This window comes from Nicotiana attenuata, unplaced genomic scaffold (genome assembly GCF_001879085.1).
Source record: "Nicotiana attenuata strain UT unplaced genomic scaffold, NIATTr2, whole genome shotgun sequence".
Lineage (NCBI taxonomy): Eukaryota > Viridiplantae > Streptophyta > Magnoliopsida > Solanales > Solanaceae > Nicotiana > Nicotiana attenuata.
Window position 1 is genome coordinate 1,177,558 of NW_017670260.1, and position 13,055 is coordinate 1,190,612.

The window sequence follows — 13,055 nt, forward strand, 5'->3', positions numbered from 1 at the left end:
AATTGCCTCTTTATATGAATGTTCTATTTGTCATTGCTTGTCGCTTAGATTTTCTCCTTTTAAACACTTTAGGAGAGTCTAGAACTGCCTTAATTAGAGGTCCTAAACAACTCCAGGGCCACAAGGAAGGGACGGGTAATGCACGCATAGAGAACGTTTAATTAGCATCGCTTATATAACCACTAAGGGGAGGGTAACAGGGTAGTAAAGGATATGGTGACCTGTGCGCTAATGCTATGTGTTGCACCCCAACTTGGGGGCGATTACCAAGCATTGTACAGAAGTGATCTTGTAGGCTAAAAAACCTAGGACACCTTTTACCCCTTGTTTTAAATGTAATACCAATTTGTCTAATTTTCTTTATCTGTTTATAAGACTAATTCACATAATTTGAGTTCAGCCGGGACCCACCGTAGTGGATCGCGAGGGGTGCCTAACACCTTCCCCTCAAGGTTATTTCGAGCCCTTACCCAAGTCTCTGGTAATGCAAACCGGTTTTATGAGTTACTTGCTTTAGGTGCCCTAATGCACCTTAAATCCGTTAGGTGGCGACTATTCAAATCCATACCCAACTCCCAAAAGGAAATGAGTTATTCCCAATGAATGTCGAAACTCGGACTCTGCAAGGAAAAAGGGGGCACGACACCATATATTGCTTCATTAGTACTTTCAGCCACTCATAAAATCATTATTTCATTGGCTCTCTAGGACATTCATAGAATTCTTCATTCATGGTACGTTGGCCGTATTTCATATTCCACACTTTCAATTCTCTACCTTCAAGGATCATCACTATACATCAACATATAAAATATTCTAGAAATCATAACTTTAAGTTGATTAATAGTGAAGGCTTCAAACACAATATATTTCTTTCCAAAGTACGGAGCAAAATGACTCGCAATCGCAACACAAGTAAAAATCATAGATAAGTAATACACCATTTCTTTTTTAAATGCTACTCAAACAGGGCAATACACAGTTTCGACTTACAAGTAAATAATACTTCAAAACACAGCGGAAGATCTTACAAAGGAGGTCATGGTGATTTACGATTGAAACGCAAATTCAAAACATACGCTCTATTACAACAACCATGGCCACATTTTATATCTCATTCTCACTTTATTCACTTCAAAACATTGTCATAGTTTATCAATAATAGAGGCATTTGGAAATAGGGATTTGATATGTATATGAGCTATATGAGTCTAAAGCACGTTGGTTTTTCTTTTGAAGTTAAGCATAATAGACTTTTATTTGGAACACTAATTAAAGTTATACATTTTAATACATAAACCATACTTGAACACATTCTCTAAGAGGTCATAATAGGATAGGAACAAACTAAATACCTTTTGAGTATATGCATCTTTCAACACAACACTTACTCGGGGAACTCAAATTTATTAGAAACAACTCGGAACATGGGAATTAGGAACTCGGGCCAACAAAACTTGAAACCTACGGGAACATCATGGAATTCGATTTTAAGAGAGAAGTTTAGCAAACATACCTTGCTTGAGCTTTCCTTAAGTTACTACAACGTCTTAACACCTCTAGCAATATCAATCTATAGGAAGATAGCGAAAATCGGATAATAATTAGAAGGATTCTCATGATGTAACTCTCTTAGAAATTTTGTCAAACACCTATTATGCAAAATTGATTACAAAACTCTAAAATGGTAATCCCTTCCTCCCTTAACATATTTCAACAAGAAACTACCCGATATACTTCAACAACCCTACATACTACCTCATAGTGGCACCTGCATGTCCTATCTCCAACCCCACAACATACCTAAACCCATAACTTCTTGCATGAAAGCTTAGGAGAAGGACTTACCTGGATAGATGATGGTTTAGCGAGTGATTCTTTTGAATCTTCAAGATTGGGACAAGGAATGATGACAGAGTGACTAGTTCTTCCCCCTCTCTCTAAGATACTCACACTTCTCTCTAAAACATCAAATATTTTCTTCAAATGAGTCCCAAGGGATATAAATCAAAATGGGGTCGGGTAATAAAAATAGAAAGATGGACACTCCGAACTCAACTCTGCAATCGTAGAATGGACCACAGAACAGATATGTGGCCCACCAAATGGACCACAAAAGTGATGCCAAAAATTGGGTTGGCCTGGACAAGTCTGCGGCTAGGTCTACCGTACGCAGACCAGTTCTACATCCGTGAAATGGATCGTAGAATCCCCCTCTGAAATTCCTCATGCCAAATCCGCAACCGAAGTGCGGACCGCAAAACAGGTATGCGATCGCATAATGAACAGTAAAACAACCTTCAAAATTTCAAGAACTTTTCTCCTCAACTCCGCGATGATTATGCGGCCCGCAGAGTGGTTCTGTGATCCCGAATTTGACCGCAGAATGGCCTTCTTCTGTCAAAAATTTCCATCAACTCCTTAGTGCATTTTTTAACCCTAAAAGTTTGTACCGCGGAGAGTAAGATTAACTACTACCTCCGTACACATTAGTCTACCTAGGCACCATAAAACCTTAAATTCTTGGCAAAATTTTTCATGGGGCCTTACATTTCCCTTTCTTGTTTACGGGAAAATGATATAACTATCATTTTGTTGCATATTATGCTTTTTTGCTCGTTAAATTCTAGCGCTTTTACTTGCATTAAAAATGCTTTAATAGATCGCGTCTTTAATATGCACGAGTTTTTTTAATAAATGAGGGCCCTTTTATATTAACAACATTGATGAAGATGACGTCTCATCTTCATATTGGTGTAAAGATATGAAATATGAAATAATTTGAGGAAGTTTTATTTTTGAACTTTCAAATAAGTATTCCTGTACAATATTTTCACAACTGCTTTCTTTATAGTACATTTACTAGTACTGGTAAATTTTTCCGCACAATAATTGTGCGGTCCGCACTTCCTTTGATCCTTGAAACAAACACTCTCTGAACTTCTGATCTTGCTTAGCTTCTGCGGCCGCATATTTCATGTGCGGGCCGCACTTTGCACTTGGTCTCTGATAACTTTCCTTCACAATCTGCGGCCGCAGATGGAAATCTGCGGTCCGCACTTTGAGCTTTTGTCCCTGATTTTGTCCTTGAGTTCAGATCACTCCTTCTTGATTGGATTTCATCTTAGTTGCTCATTTTCCCATACTCCTGCAATTAAGCATATTTCATCAGTGTTTGGGAATACAATTAAAAGCTTTTGGACTAAAACGAAAGCTGAAAGGCGCAAATAAGTAGTCAAAATCCCCACTTATAAATACTCACTAACCTCTATAGCCCATTTAGCTAACCTTCCTGACAATTCTTGCTTGTGTAATATATTCCTTAGTGAAAAACTAGTTATAACAGAAATAGGATAACATTGAAAGTAAGACCGTAACTTCCTTGATGCCATAGTTAAAGCTAATGCAAGTCTCTCTAAGTGAGGATACCATGTAACGACATCTAATAAAGACTTACTAACATAATATATTGGAGATTGGTTATCTTTGTCTTCACGTACCAGTACCGCGCTTACCGCCTCTTCTGACACAGCAAGGTAAATAAGCAATCTTTCCTCGTCTCTTGGCTTTGCTAACAGGGGCGGTTTTGACAAGTATGACTTTAAATGGTTCAGAGCTTGTTGATATTGATCAGTCCATTCAAAATAATTTTGCTTTTTCAATACTGGAAAGAACATAAAATTATTTTTTGAATATTTGGATATAAACCTTCCCAGAGCTGCTACTCTACCTATTAATCTCTATACTTCTTTCTTGCTCGTGATACCAGTAGGTATTTCCTTGATTTCTTTGATCTATGTGGCACTTACTTCAATACCTCTGTTAGAAACAAGAAAACCCAACAATTTACCTAATGCCACGCCAAAGGCGCATTTTTCTAGGTTCAACTTCATGTTGTACTTGCAGAGAATTTCGAAGGCTTCAGTCAATTATTGAAAACGGTCCCATGCCTGCGTTTACTACCAACATATCATCTATGTTGACCTTCATATTTTTTCCCAAGTGTCCTTGAAACATTTTGGTCACCAATCTCTGATATGTCGCTCCGGCATTTTTCAAGCCAAATGGCATAACTTAACAATAAGTCCCTGTATGTGATAAATGAGGTTTTTCCTCATCTTGAGGGTCCATTTATATCTAATTATAACCAGAATGGGCATCTAAAAAACTTAAAAGTTCATGACCTGTGGTCGAATCAATTAATTGGTATACGTGCGGTAAAGGAAATGGACCTTTAGGGAAAGCCTTAAATCAGTATAATATACACAAACTCGCCACTTTCTATCCTTCTTTGGAACCACAACAATAAAGCTAACCAGTCAGGGTACTTTACCTTTTGTATTAAACCAATTTTCAAAAAAAAATTGTACCCCATCCTAGATTACATTATTTTTAAATGCTCCTTGCTTTCTTTTCTTCTGTTTGACACGCGGGTGTAACGAGTCCTCATTTAGCTTATGAGTCATTACCTCTGGTGGTATACCTATCATATCTAAATGCGACCCAGAAAAGCAATCTGAATTAGCATGTAAAAATTCAATTAACTTACCCTTCATTTTCGATCTCAAGTTTTGTCCAATGTAAACTTTTCTGCCATGCTAGTGGAAAAACAATATTACAGCTTCAAGCTCCTCTGTGGTTGTTTTGATATTCTCATTGTCCTCTTGTTCTTGAATCATATCAGATCTTGAATCCATATCAGTTTGAACTTTTGGACTTTCAGTTGAGATGTAAGTAGAATTATCCTCAACTGATTTCTTTAATTGCCACTTTGCATCGACGTCATTGGATGTTGTATCTGCGATCACCACTAAATTAATATTTCGTGATGTTTGTTGATCTCCCTGGATTGTTGGATCCGCCACTTTGATGGGAATGATTACTTGATGCAACGTGGACGAGACAACATCCATATCATGAATCCATGGCCTACCCAAGATTATATTATAGGCTATGTTTGTGTCTATTACCTGGAACTTAGTGTCTTTGATGACACCTCCTGCAAATGTAGCTAATACAGCTTCGCCTTTCGTAACGACGCTTGAGTTATCGAACCTAGATAATGATCGTGCTTTTGGTATGATTCTATCATTCGCTTGCATTTTATTTACCACTCTCAGTAGAATGATGTTTACTAAGCTACCCGGGTCAATCAAAACTCGTTTAACACTAGTATCATGTACAAGTAAAGATATTAACAGCGCATTGTTGTGAGGAATCATCAAGCCATCCGCGACTTCATCATCGAACACTATGATGTCTTCATCCAAAACATCGCGAACTTGTTTCTCGTGGGTGACTGTGACCTTTGATGTCCTTTTCGCAGTTGTGTACGTTACCCCGTTAACTTCTTCTCCCCCGGTTATGATGTTTACCATTCTTTTTTTGGATATGGAGGCTTTGGTGGTTCTTGCATGTTTTTCATGTAAGATTGTTTTCCTTTCTCACTAAACAGATTAGTCAGATAGCCTTGCTCCAGTAGATATTCAGCATCCTCTTTTAAGAGCTTCTATGACCATGATCATTATGAAACTCGCATTAGCATTCTTGATTCCTTTTGTTAGGATCTGATGTCATTTATTTTGGCAACCGTACCTTGTCACCCGTTCCTATTAGAACAGCCACCAATTCAGAAGTGCTGGTGTCGAAACTATAATCTTCTATACTTGCTTGAGTGTTTGAATCATTCCCTCGTGTGTCCCATTCCTTTTTGAATCGGGAAGTAGAACTCGTCTCCTTTTGTCTTGATCTTGAATCGAGCCCTACATTTTCTTGTTTATACCAGGAATCTGGCCCGCAGGTTCCATGTAAGATTTGTACCTGTTCTTACCAGACCTTCTCTCTGATTCCAAACGTCTAGATCCTAGCCTTTTTTCTACCCTTGGTTGAGTAACTATATCTTCTTCTATTCAGAGCTTCGTGTTGTATCGATTGTACACATCGTTCCAAGTAGTTGTATGACGACCCGGCCAGTCGTCTCATGAGTCACTGCTCCGTTTCCCCCATTTCTGCTTCTTATCTTTTGTTCATCCGTGTTTTGAGGTATCGGGTTGGTCGTGTTGAATCCGGAATGCTTTTGGTAAGGTTTGAGACACTTAGTCTCTTTTAAGGAAGTTTAAGTTGAAAAAGTCAATCGGATGTTGACTTATGTGTTAGAGGGCTCGGATGTGAGTTCCGATGGTTCGGCTAGCTTCGGGAGGTGATTTATGGCTTAGGAGTGTGATCGGAATGGGTTTTGGAGGGTTGGAGTAGATTTAGGCTTGAATTGGCGAAGTTGATATTTTGGAGATTTCCAGTTGGTAGGCGAGATTTTGATATAGGGGTCGGAATGGAGTTCCGAGAGTTGCAGTAGCTTCGTTATGTGATCTGGGATGTGTGTACAAAATTTCAGGTCATTCGAACGTGGTTTGGTTGGGTTTTTGATCAAAAGCGAAATTCGGAAGATTTTTAGAAACTTAGGCTTGAATCAGATGTGTTTTGGTTGATTTGATGTTGTTGGAAGTGTTTTGATGATTGGAACAAGTTTGAATAAGGTTTTTGGGTATGTTGGTGCCTTTGGTTGAGGTCCCGGGGGCCTCGGGTGAGTTTCGGGTGGTCAATCGGACCATTTTGAAGTTTAGAAAGCTGCTGAAGTTTCGCTGTTTCTGGTGTTTTCGCACCTGTGATTTGGGGACCGAAGGTGCGGTGTCGCATATGCGATGGAATGACCGCTGATGCGAATTTGAGGGAGGAGTCAGGAACCGCAGATGCGGTAGAGGAACCAGCGACTGGACCGCAGATGCGGTATTTGGTCCCTTAAGTGAATTCCGCAGAAGCAGAGGAATAACCGCAAATGCGGTACCGCAGAAGCGGCTATAGTACAGCCGATGCGAAATAACTGGACAGAAGAATTAAAAGAAGTCCTTCGCGGATTTTGGGTTATTTCACCATTTTTAACTTCGGCTTGAGAGCTTTTGGACGATTTGGAAGGGAGATTTCAAGGGAACTTCGCAAAGGTAAGAATTTTGGACCTAAAAACACTTTTCTATGGTAGTATTTCATGGATTAAGGCTGTAATTTAAGGAATTAAAGGGCTAAAAATGGGGGATTAGGGCTTAAGTTTAAGAGGCCCTTAAATGAGGATTTGAGGGATCATTTGGACTCCAATTTTGGTATTCTTGATATGTATGAACTCGTGGGGAGATAAGGAATCTATTGGTGTGAAAATTTTTGAATTTCAAGACGTGGGCCTAGGGGTCGGGTTTTGGTAATTTCGGGATTTGTGCCCTTTTATTGATTGTTTTCTCTTGGGCTTTGTTCCCTTAGCATATTTTGATGTCCTCATTCTGATTTTGGATAGATTCAACGCGTGTAGAGGCCGATTCGAGGGGCAAAGGCGTCGCGAGCTAGAGATTTAGCCGGTTCGAGGTGAGTAATGGTTGTAAATGATGTCCTGAGGGTTTGAAACCCCGGATTGCACATCGTAGTGCTATGTTGAGGTGAGACACACGCTTGTTGACGAGCGTGGGGTCGTACACTATTGGGGATTGTGACTTGGTCCGTCCTGGTTGATGATTTTACCACGTATTTGACTGAAACTTATTTGCTATCATTATGATTTGGGCTGAATGCCATATTTGCGCTGAATGCCAACTATTTGAACCCTTCGTTGCTTTTTATTGATATTTCCTCACTGTTTTGACTTACTATTTGAACTCAATCATGTTATTTTCCACTGTTTTACTACTCAGCCATTTTTACTCAGTTTTGAGACTTAAATGATGTTTGGGTTGAGAAATATTGTTTTACTATTGCCCGAGGGGCTTGTGAGGATTTTTGACTGAGTAAGGCCGAGTGAGCGCGGGTACCCATTGTGTTGTGAGATTGAGCCCGAGGGGCTGGTATTGTTCTGAGATGTTGCCCGAGGGGCGGATTTGTGGATACTGTGCCCGAGGGGCGACCATCTATTTATTCATTATACCTTAATTGTCTGTCAATTACCTGTTCATTGTTGGAAAAACGATTTTTACTTGACTTTTCACTGGTTTACTATTTTTAACTGATTTTACTGCTTTATTATATAATGCCTTCTGCCTTACGTGTTTTTCTTACTTTCAGCCATTATTTACATTTGTTACTCACTGAGTTGGAGTACTCGCTTTACTCCCTGCACCCTGTGTGCAGATTCAGGCGTAGCTGGTTCCGCTCCCAAGTGCTGATCCTTCCAGCTTTAGGCGGACATTCGGAGTACACGAGGTAGCTGCCTGGCATCCGCAGTTTTCGTGTTTCTCCTCCTTTGTCATTTCTATCATGTTTCAGACATATGTACTAGTTTACAGACTTAGCAGACTTGTATTATGACTTATAGATGCTCGTGACTTGTGACACCCCGGTTAGGGTTGTGTTGGGTTATATTTCCGCACTTTATTGATATTATCCGCTACTTAATACTATTAAATCATGTTTTAGACTGTCTTATGTTGTTTAAATGCTTAAAAAGGTAAATTCGGTTTAGTTGGCCGACCTTGTCTTCACGAGATGTGCCATCACGATCGGGTTGGGATTTAGGGTCGTGACAAGTTGGTATCAGAGCCTAGGTTACATAGGTCTCACGAGTCATGAGCAGGTTTAGTAGAGTCTCTCGGATCGGTACGGAGACGTCTGTATTTATTCTCGAGAGGCTGCAGAACCTTTAGGAAAACTTCACATTCTTGAACTTCTTGTCGTGTGAATTTGTTGATCCGAGTAATAAACTTCTGTTGTTCTATTCTCTCACAGATGGTGAGGACGCGCGCTACCGGATAGGGTGGATAACCACCAGTACCACCAGCTACGACCACTAAAGTCCGAGGATGCGGCCATGGCCGTGGTAGACGTAGAGCAGCGAAGGCAGCACCTGCAGATCCACCAGCTGCTCCAGTTCAGGACCAGGTCCCAGCTGTGGACCCTCCAGTAGCACCAGCTGTGCCTATTGTGATTCCAGATCTTCAGGAGGCCTTGGCTCAGATATTATCAGTTTTAACTAGCCTAGCCCAGGCGGTTTCAGCCACTACAGCCGCAGCTACTTCTCAGGCCGGGAGAGGCAGTCAGACTCCCGCCGACCGCACACCTGAGCGGGTGGTGCAGGGACTTCAGGCGCCGAGGGCACACCCAGCTCAGCCGGTTGCCGCTGCTCAGGACTATGTAGTTCCTTTCATGCCAGAGGATAGCAGCGTAGGTTGGAGAGACTTGGTAGACTTCAGCCTCCGACCTTCAGTGGGGCAGAGGGCGAGGATGCCCAAGGCTTTTTGGACAAGTGTTAGACGATGCTTCGCACAGCCGGTATTCTGGAGACCAGCGGGGTCGCTTTCACTACTTATCAGTTTTTCAGGACCTGTTTTTACTTGGTGGGAGGATTTTGAGAGGCGCAGGCCTGTTGATGCAGCACCCCTTTCCTGGCAGCAATTCTCCGTTCTCTTTCTGGAGAAGTATGTGCTGCAGTCTCGTAGAGAGGAGCTGCATAGACAGTTTGAGAGGTTGCGTCAAGGGGAGATGACCGTGTCACATTATGAGTTGAGGTTCTCTGAGTTGGCTCGTCATGCCATCTGGTTGGTCCCGACAGATAGAGAGAGGATCATGAGATTTGTCGATGGTCTTACTTATCAGCTCCGTATTCTCATGACCAGGGAGAGGGTGACCGGTGCTACATTCGAGAAGGTTGTGGATATTTCCCGAGAAATTAAGTCTGTTCGTCGCCAGGAGCGAAATGAGAGGGAGGCCAAGAGGCCTCAAGGATCTGGTAGCTACAGTGGTGCTCCTTCGAGGGGCCAATTTCAGCATGGCAGAGGCCGACAGTTCCGACATGGTCAGTCTGATCGCTCAGGTTATCGAGGAGCGTCATCGGGTCATGGTTCCCACAGTTCACACCAGGGCCATTCTTCACTTAGTGCCCTTCCAGCTCAGAGCTCATCCCGTGCTCCATCTATTCAGGGCTCTTCTATGCCGAGTGCATCTGCTAGTCACTCCGGTGCTAGGGGTTCCCATCAGTCCCCTTCTCCAGCACCTGGGAGTTGTTTCGAGTGTGGAGAGATGGGGCACATGTGGAGGCAGTGTCCCCGTCGCGTTGCTAGTTCATCCCAGCAAAGGGGCCAGTCATCAGCTTCAGTGCCAGTTGCTCCACCACAACCCGCCCAGCCAGCTAGGGGTGGGGGTCAGTCAGCTAGGGGTCGCCCCAGAGGGGGAGGTCGATCAGGGGGCGGTCAGGCCCGTTTCTATGCTCATCTAGGCAGACCCGATGCTATTGCTTCAGACGTTGTTATTATAGGTATTGTTTCAATCAGCCACAGAGATGCCTCTGTATTATTTGATCCAGGTTCCACCTATTCTTATGTGTCATCATACTTTGCTCGTTATTTGGGTACGCCCCGTGAGTTTCTTGCTTTACCTGTTCATGTATCTATCCCGATGGGCGATACTGTTGTTGTAGACCATGTGTACCGGTCGTGTATGGTGACTATTGGGGGTCTGGAGACCCGAGTGGATCTTTTATTATTGAGTATGGTGGATTTCGATGTTATTTTTTTGGCATGGATTAGCTGTCTCTATGTCGCGCTATTCTGGACTGTCATGCTAAGACTGTCACATTGGCTATACCGGGTGTGCCACGGATCGAGTGGCGTGGCATGACTGATTATGTTCCTAGTAGAGTGATCTCTTTCTTGAAGGCCCGGCGTATGGTTGGGAAGGGTTGTCTATCGTATCTTGCCTTTGTGAGGGATGTCGGAGCTGAGACTCCCAGTATTGATTCTGTCTGAGTTGTGAGGGATTTCCCTGATGTATTTCCTGCAAACCTGCCGGGTATGCCACCGGAAAGGGATATTGATTTTGGTATTGACCTGGTGTCGGGCACTCAGCCCATTTCTATACCGCCGTATCGTATGGCACCAGCGGAGTTGAAGGAGTTAAAGGAGCAGCTTCAGGAACTCCTCGATAAGGGGTTCATTCGGCCTAGTGTGTCACCTTGGGGTGCGGTTCTGTTTGTGAAGAAAAAGGATGGCACTATGAGGATGTGCATTGATTATAGGCAATTAAACAAGGTAATAATTAAAAACAAGTATCCTTTGCCTCGCATTGATGATTTATTCGACCAGCTTCAGGGAGCGAGGGTATTTTCTAAGATTGATCTCCGTTCGGGTTATCACCAGTTGAAGATCAGGGATTCTGATATTCTTAAGACGGCCTTCAGGACCAGATATGGTCATTATGAGTTCCTGGTTATGTCTTTTAGGCTGACCAATGCCCCAGCAGCGTTCATGCATTTGATGAACAACGTGTTTCGTCCTTATCTTGACTCATTTGTCATAGTCTTCATTGATGATATTCTGGTATATTCGCGCAGTCAAGAGGAGTACACGGAGCATTTGAGGGTTGTGTTGCAGAGATTGAGGGAGGAGAAGCTTTATGCAAAGTTCTCCAAGTGTGAGTTTTGGCTCAGTTCAATGGAATTCTTGGGGCACGTGGTGTCCAGTGAGGGTATTCAGGTTGATCCAAAGAAGATAGAGGCAGTTCAGAGTTGGCCCTGACCGTCCTCAGCCACAGAGATTTGCAGTTTTCTTGGTTTGGCAGGCTATTATCGCTGGTTTGTTCAGGGATTCTCGTCTATCGCATCGCCCTTGACCAAGTTGACTCAGAAGGGTTCATTCGTATGGTCGGACGAGTGTGAAGAGAGCTTTCAGAAGCTCAAGACAGCCTTGACCACAGCTCCAGTGTTGGTTTTGCCATCAGCTTCAGGTTCATATACCGTGTATTGTGATGCTTCGAAAGTAGAGATTGGTTGTGTTTGATGCAGGAGGGTAGAGTTATTGCTTATTCTTCTTGTCAGTTGAAGCCCCATGAGAAGAACTACCCCATTCATGATTTGGAGTTGGCTGCCATAGTCCACGCGTTGAAGATTTGGAGGCATTACTTGTATGGCGTATCTTGTGAGGTATTTACTAATCATCGCAGTCTTCAGCATTTGTTCAAGCAAAAGGATCTTAATTTGAGGCAGCGGAGATGGTTGGAGTTACTTAAGGATTATGACATCACTATATTGTACCATCCGGGAAAGGCCAATGTGGTGGCCGATGCTTTGAGCTGAAAGGCAGTGAGCACGGGGACTTTGGCATATTTTCCAGTTGGGGAGAGACCTCTTGCGGTTGATGTTCAGGCTTTGGCTAATCGGTTCGTGAGGCTGGATATTTCGGAGCCTAGTCGGGTATTGGCTTGTGTGATTTCTCGGTCTTCCCTATTTGAGCGCATCAGAGAGCGCCAGTATGGTGATCCACACTTGTTTGTTCTTAGGGACAGAGTTCAGCATGATGATGCCAGAGATGTGTCTATCGGAGATGATGGGGTATTGAGGATGCAGGCCGGATTTGTGTGCCCAATGTGTATGGGCTTCGGGAGTTGATTCTGGAGGAGGCCCATAGCTCGCTGTATTCTATTCATCCAGGAGCCGCGAAGATGTATCAGGATCTGAGACAGCATAACTGGTGGAGAAGAATGAAGAAAGATATTGTGGAATTTGTAGCTCGGTGTCTCAATTGTCCGCGGGTGAAACATGAGCATCAAAGACCGGGTGGCTTGCTTCAGCGGATGGATATTCCCGAGTGGAAGTGGGAGCGGATCACTATGGACTTTGTAGTTGGGCTTCCACGGACTTTGAGGAAGTTCGAATTTGGGTGATTGTGGATAGGCTGACCAAGTTCGCGCACTTCATTCTTATCTGTACTACTTATTCTTCCGAGCGGTTGGCAGAGATATATATCCGGGAGATTGTTCGGTTGCATGGTGTCCCAGTTTCCATCATTTCAGATCGGGACAATAAGTTTACTTCCCAGTTTTGGAAGTCGGTCCAGCGGGAGTTGGGTACTCAGGTGGAGTTGAGCACAGCTTTCAACCCTCAGACTGACGGGCAGTCCGAGCGCCCTATTCAAATATTGGAGGATATGTTACGCGCTTGCGTTATTGATTTCGGAGGGTCATGGGATCAGTTCCTACCGCTTGCAGAGTTTGCTTATAACAACAACTACCAGTCGAGTATTCAGATGGCCCCA